A 7,395-nucleotide genomic window follows, 5' to 3' on the forward strand; every position below is an offset into this window, starting at 1 on the left:
CTCATTGACATGGGAATCTGCTGTCTCTCCACCCCCTCACTGGCTCTTCCCCACTGGAGGACGCCTTATCTGACGGATGAGTTCAGGAGAATGGACAGTCCACAGGACCCTGAGAAACAGGTGCAGGGGGCGTGCCCCGCCCTCCCAGTCTTCAGGTGGAAAGCACCCTCTGCAGGGCCGCTTCTGGAAGCCTGAGCCTGGTGTTTGCTCTCCTGCCCCGGCTCCTCCACCCGGAACTAGACAGAACGGTCAGCGTGGCATGCTCTATGGAGGGATAGCAGGTAGAGTTGCTAAAAAGTCTCATTTTGGCCTCAGGTCAGGGCCGCCCATACTCAGAGCTGATGTTTGAGCCCCGTTTTGTTCAGTTCATTGTCTTGATATAGGCCAGAATTCAGGAGAGGAAGAGAGGGACCGGTACCTCAAACCTAACCCCTAACTCCCAGGGACCAGAACTGGATATCCATCAGCATGCAAAATTCATATAGCCAAACCGCTGCAGCCCCCAGGAGGTCTGCCATAGGTATTGTGAACCATGGCTGCCGTCTGAAGACAAACACAGTGTGCGTCTTAGGACGATATACAGAGGGGGCTTGTCCAATACCGGCTCCATTGCTGAGTAGGGTGACACTGGATCCGTTAGGAATGCTTTTGGCTGCAAGCTACTGAAAACCTGACTTAAATAATGTTTTCGATGTTTTTTTTTTCTTAGTAGCAAAAGTCTCTAGGTGGCTGGCTGCTGGCATTCATTCCATGGTTCCATGATGTCAGGGCTGGCATCTTTGTGAGTCTCTTGACAGTTACTTAATGTTTTTGCTCCATAATCACTAGGTGTCCTCCCCAGCTCCAGGCATCAGGTCCAAACTCAAGGTGAGGAAGATGGAAAAGATAGCACCAATAACTCCTGGGTCTGTTAGCGGGAAAGCAAGTTTTTCTATCTCATTCGCCTGAAATAGTCATGTTGCCATCCCTAGCAGTGAGGGAGGCTGGAAAAGAAAATATTTGACATTTCTAGTCTATAGTGAAGCTGGGCGATGGAGAAAGACATTAAGTATTGCGTTAATCAAACAGAAGCATCGGTCACCACCTTTCTTGGATTCACTGGGTTGATCAATCCCATTGAATGTGAGCCTGAAATATAGTTGGTTTGGGCCGATCATGCGTAGCAGCAACTTTCATCTCACCTTTTCTAACCCCCATGGCAAAGCTGGCTCTTTGGAAAAGACTGTTCATCCTCGGTGAAACCGGGGCCCTAGCAGCCAGTGCTGGGACACAGGGAACTCACTAGAGCCCCGCAGCATGGATGATGGTGACCAAGGACAGTGGTGGTGGCGATAGAAATAGTCACATGAGGTAAGTTCTATTATTATTCCCATTTGAAAGATAAGGAGACGGGGGCTTGGAAAATGTGCATGGCCTCTCAAAGTGACACCACGACCAAAGTTTTTGGTCACTGTGCTCTACCACCTCCTGGAATTCACTTTCCAGGACCAGAAGACCAAAACCAGCAAATCTCCAAGGACTACAAAAGCCAGCGGAGGAGTGTTTCTAGATGAATGATCCAAGTGATGCCACCAGTGTCCAAAATCCGTTGCATGTATAGCAACAGTGGAGGCGAAACGTGATCTGAAGAGGCAGCAGACACACCACACACTTAGCTTTATCCCACAGCTCATTAATCACCCTCAATTCAAAAGCATTTATCATGATTAGATCCAGCCCAGTGTCTGTGATAATGGGTATTTTTTAAAATAATGCAAATATAAAACCACACCTTTCCCGTATATCATACAGGTGAAGATCTGGAGGTCAGGATCATTTGTTCATTTAACAAATATTTGTCGTGTACCTACTGGGTACCTACTATGTACTAGGCACTCTTCTAGATGCTGGAAATCCAGCAGGGATCAAAGTGAATAAAAATCTCTGCCCTCCTGGAGTGTATATGTCTCTCTCCTCCAGGGGAGAGACAGGCCATAAACAAAATAAACAGGTAAGATAGAAAGATTGTTACTTGGTGGTCCCACACTCCTAGGAAAGGACTGATTATTCTATAGTCATGGGCACAAGTTTCCACCAGAACTAGTTTTCAACCTGTCTAATCCATCAATGACGATTCTATACTTGAAGAATCGACGAGTGACAACTCACTTCAATGAATGCAACTCGGAAAGCCAGGTAGTCAGTGACAGCATCATGGTGTGGAAGCCAGCCCACTGCTGGTAGACTGGCTTCTGTGAACACACTTCTAAGGCTCACATCAACCCACCCCTGCCTCTAAAACCAACACAACCCCAAATACACTCTTCCCAACAACTCAATAAAAGACCAGCACTCTGCTTTGCTCACAGAAATTTGTGTGATCAGCATGGCTCTTCCTTTACTTAAACTTAAGAAATATTTTCGGATTTCAAGTGGTGGTCTCCTCCTTTGATAAGTCTGGAGGTTCCAGTGAAATTATTTTGAAAGTCCTCAGTCCAACAGGTACACTCACCTGGTCCTTTGTGCCCAAGGGTAGTTACTCTATAGATTTCCCTGACATGTTTCATTAAAATGTCTTTGCTGAATTTATTTTATTATCCAAGAATTTGCAACCAGATGATTCTTTGTACAAGGAAATTAGGCCTCAGTCATTGTATAATTAGAACTTTCTTTGCAGCTGTATCATTTGGTGAATATTTTTGCCATTAATTGGCTTATTCTTTTCCTGCTTGCTTTGCTTTTAGTTTTGTTTGACTATTTGTACAAAGTCTTGTCTTGTGTGTCTTTGTTTTGACCTGAATTGTCTTGTGTCTTTTGAATGCATAGAGAATGCTCCACGGGGAGCATAGGCCCCAATCCAATCCAAACCAGCCCCAAGGACTATAAGCTGGTGATCCAGAGACCAACAAACGATTCATGTAAAAGCGATGGGTCAAATTCTGCTCTGGGTCTCCTTCAAAATGTTATGAGGATACTCCTCGTCTTATCAATTTGTAAAAGAAGTCACTTTGTTCGGTCTATACCAAGGTCAATAATTGTTGGGTTATTGTTTACCTGACCCCTTCTTAGCCTTTGTTTGGTTGGGGAATCTGAAACACCATTCATAAGCACACAGACTTCTGACCAACTGTAGTGGTTGGTCTTTTTGCCATGGGCTTGGCTACGTCAAAGCCTCAACCTCCTCCTGGCAGAATTCCTGCTTCTCATACGAGTTTGCATTTAACTGGGTAAATGGCAAAATATTGTTTTCACTTGGTGTATTAGTTTATAAGGGCTGCCATAACAAAGTATCACAGACTAGGTTGTTTAAACAACAGAGATTTATTATTTTCTCACAACTCTGGAAGCCTGAAGTCCACAATCAATGTGTCAGCAAGGTTGGTTTCTTCTAAGGCCCTTCTCCTTGGCTTGTAGATAGCTGTCTTCCCCCTAGGTCTTCACGTGGTCTTCCCTCTGGGTCTGTGTTCTCATCTCTTCTTCTTCTTCTTGCCAGTCACACTGGAGTAGGGCCCACCCTAATTATCTCACTTAAACTTAATCACCACTTTAAAGACCATATCTCCAAATACAATCACACTTTGAGGTAGTGGGGCTTAGGACTTCAACAGATGAATTTTAGGGGGACACGATTCAGCCCATAGCATGTGGAATAATTGATTGTTTGGACCAGACATGTCAAAGTGAGGAAATTAATACATTTAACAATAGTTCTAGAAAATTATGAGAAATTATATTAAAAATTCAAGAATCAGTAACTTTGTATGGGGACAGATGGTTGACTAGACTTATTGTGTGATCATTTTATAATGTACGTATATATTATGCAGGATATCTGAAACTCACATAATATTGTACATCAACTATATTTCAATTTTAAAAATTCAATAGTCAGCTTCCTTGATTGATATTCTAAGGACTCAAAACAAAACACTGACTCCAAGAGAGTCTGTCTCCATAACTTTCTATTTCAATCCCATCCAAACTTTCAGGATTATGACGTTTTTGCACTGCTCTCTCTACTTTATTGTCACCACCCACTTAGGTCCCTTTCTTCCTTCTGCTCTTTCTCCCCACTTTCTAAGTGAGTTTGTCTCAGGAAAGGCACAATAGCATCGCAAAATATCCCCTTAAAACTACTAGATCAGAAGGCATATCTATAGAGCTGAAATTTAACTATAGTCCAGTGCTAAATTGAGGGCTATAATTATAGAATTTTTGTAAACCTCAGGAAGAAAGAAATTTGCTGTCGAATTTAGGATTTTGCTAGACTGATTGTCCTGGGCTATCAGATTTTTACCAACCTAACTTTAGTTCACTTAATTGTTAGTCCCCCTGGTGAGGGACAATGTTAAAAGCAGCAGCGGAGGAGAGAGAAAAACTAAACAACCCAGCTATGCCACAGCTTTTTCAATGGCCCTGAAAGGGCAAGAAAAATAAGAAAGTTACTAAAAATAAGGCCATTTCAGAAGCCTTTTCATTATAGGCAGTGGTATGCTGGTAAATATTTAGCCACCAGCCCTCAACCTGAAAGGGGAGCCATGAATTGTAGGGTTTGCAGATGTCCATGGTGTAAATTTACCCATGCTGGCCAATTCCAAGCTAACAACATGACATCATTGAACGCAGTATTGAGTAGAGAGGCTCTCGAGAGCCAGTGCAAGCTGGCTCCAGCACACACAGATTCAGGCTAGCTTGGCCAGGTTCAGAATTGCAAACAAAATAGGGAGTCAACAGTGACTTCAGGAAACTTCCAAAGATATTCTAGGGTAGACCTACAGCCACAGTCAAGGGAATCTATTTTCTTTTTTAATGTCCTCTGACCTGAAATAAGAGAATCGGAAAGCAATAAATGGGAATGAAAAGTTGCCAATTTAGACTCTTCTCAACAGGAAGCCCTGTAGAAATAAATAAGTTAAAAAGGGAAACAAACATCTGGCTTAAGCCGCTGGTCCAGAGACCGAAAGGTGCTCTGTGCACTCAGAATGCAGAGCTTGTTGAAAGGATCACCTGCAGGCGTTGCAAACATCGGAAGGACGAATGCCTCACGGTGTGTAGAAACTCAAGGGCAACTTTCCAAAATCTGTCCAGCGGTGCCCCTCAGGCAGACATTAATACCCAACACTCCCTGCCCTTCCTTCCTTCCTCCATCTACAGCAGATAGCTGTTCTTTTTGTCTACCTGGGTACCTCTGGAGTCTTTTCATGTGGTTCAAGTGAAGCTGACCTCAGCTCCATCCCCCTCTTCCTTCAGACTAGCAGGTGATCAGAGGTAGCTGATCAGGAACTCTAGCCCATGGGTTCAATGATGGGCAAATGACCCAACCTGTGTCCTTGATCTCCAGAATTTTTAGGAAGGATGGTATCTCTTCAGTGGAGTTAAGCTGGCTGCCAAGCTAGAAAGCAGAATCCATGTCTCCTTATACCTGGGCTTGCCCTGGGGCGGCTCACCTGTTTTTGTGCCTCTGCTTCTGTTTCCCTGCAATTACTTTTCCCTTCTCCCTCTTCTCACAGCCTCATGGCTGCTACTTTTTCATGGCCACTGATGCTCCCTCATTCTTGCCTTTTGCCTTTGCTCTGTGCATCTCTCCCTTTCTCCCCATTCCACCCCATGATGCAGAGATCATGTCTGTTTTGTGTACTATTGTATACCCAGTGCCTGGAATACTTTTGATTAAGGAATGATTTTTGCCTTTCTCTGGGTTTTCCATTCAGACTTGACAAGACATGGCATCTGATGGGGCTGAGCCCCTTCATGCCTGTCTTTGGTCAGGCATCACCCCGGTCCAGCCCATTATGGTCAATGTCTAGCAGGGCCACCTGCAGGTGATTAAAGGCATCCAGAAAGATGGAAGTATAACTTGTTCAGTGCAAACAAGCTATGATGGGCAGATTCTGGCTCGACTCCTGCATCCTGGTATTCCTGCCCTTGTGTAATCCTCTCCCCTTGAGTGTTGGCTGGGCCTGGTGACTTGCTCCTAACCAAGAGAACACAGCAAAAGTGATGGAAGCCATTCCCATGATTAGGTTATCAAAGATTGTGACCTGTCTTGCTGGTATTCTCACTCTGGTTCTTCGTATATGCTTGCCCTGTTGGAGAGGACCATGTGTCAAGGGACCGTGGGTGACATTCAGCCAACAGCAGAAAACTGAATCCTACCAACGGTCACATGAACTGTGAAGTGTACCCATCCCAGCAAAGCCTTCGGATGAGACCAGAGCCTCAGCTGACGCCTGGATTTCAACCTTGTGAGAGACCCTGAGGCAGAGGACCCAGGTGAGCGGTTCCTGGATTCCTGACCTACACAAATTGTGAGATTATAAATGTTGTTTTAAAGTCACTAAGTTTGGGGATAACTCACTTATGCAGCATTAGATAACTATACTTAAGCCAAATGATATCTGAATATCATTTCTACCATTATTTCTTTTTTTAAAATTTATGTTATTTTATTTAGTTTTGGCTGCGTTGGGTCTTCGTTGCTGTGCATGAGCTTTTTCTAGTTGCGGTGAGCGGGGGCTACTCTTCGTTGCGGTGCGTGGGCTTCTCATTGCGGTGGCTTCTCTTGTTGCGGAGCACGGGCTCTAGAGCTCAGGATCGGTAGTTGCTCTTTCTAGAGCATTAACTGTGCCTGACATTTACTGTCCCATTTGTTTATTTTTATTTCTATTACTCTAGGAGACGTCTCAGAAAAGATATTTCTGCGATTTAGGTCAAAGAGTGCTCTGCCTATGTTTTCCTCTAAGAGTTTTATAGTATCCAGTCTTACATTTGGGTCTTTAATCCATTTTGAGTTTATTTTTGTGTATGGTGTTAGGGAGTGTTCTAATTTCATTTCTTTACATGTATCTGTCTTGTTTTCCCAGCAAGACCCACAGAGTGGGAGGAAACATTTGCAAACGATACAACCAACAAGGGATTAGTCTCTAAAATTTACAAACAGCTCACGCGGCTCAATATCAAAAAAACAAACAACCCAATCAAAAAATGGGCAGAAGACCTAAACAGACATCTCTCCAAAGAAGACATACAGATGGCTAAGAGGCACATGAAAAGATGCTCAATATCACTAAGTATTAGAGAAATGCAAATCAAAACTACAATGAACTATCACCTCATACCAGTCAGAATGGCCGTCATCAAAATATCTACAAACGATAAATGCTGGAGAGGGTGTGGAGAAAAGGGAACCCACCTAGACTGTTTGTAGGAATGTAAATTGCTACAGTCAATATGGAGAACGGTATGGAGGTTCCTTAAGAAACTAAAAATAAGCTATGATATGATCTAGCAATCCCACTCCTGGGCATATAGCTGCAGAAAAACATAGTTCGAAAGGATACATGCACCCCAATGTTCATTGCAACACTGTTTACAATAGCCAAGACATGGAAGCAACCTAAATGTCCATCGACAGAT

This window comes from Leucopleurus acutus, assembly GCF_964270905.1.
Source record: "Leucopleurus acutus genome assembly, chromosome: 8".
Classification (NCBI taxonomy): domain Eukaryota; kingdom Metazoa; phylum Chordata; class Mammalia; order Artiodactyla; family Delphinidae; genus Leucopleurus; species Leucopleurus acutus.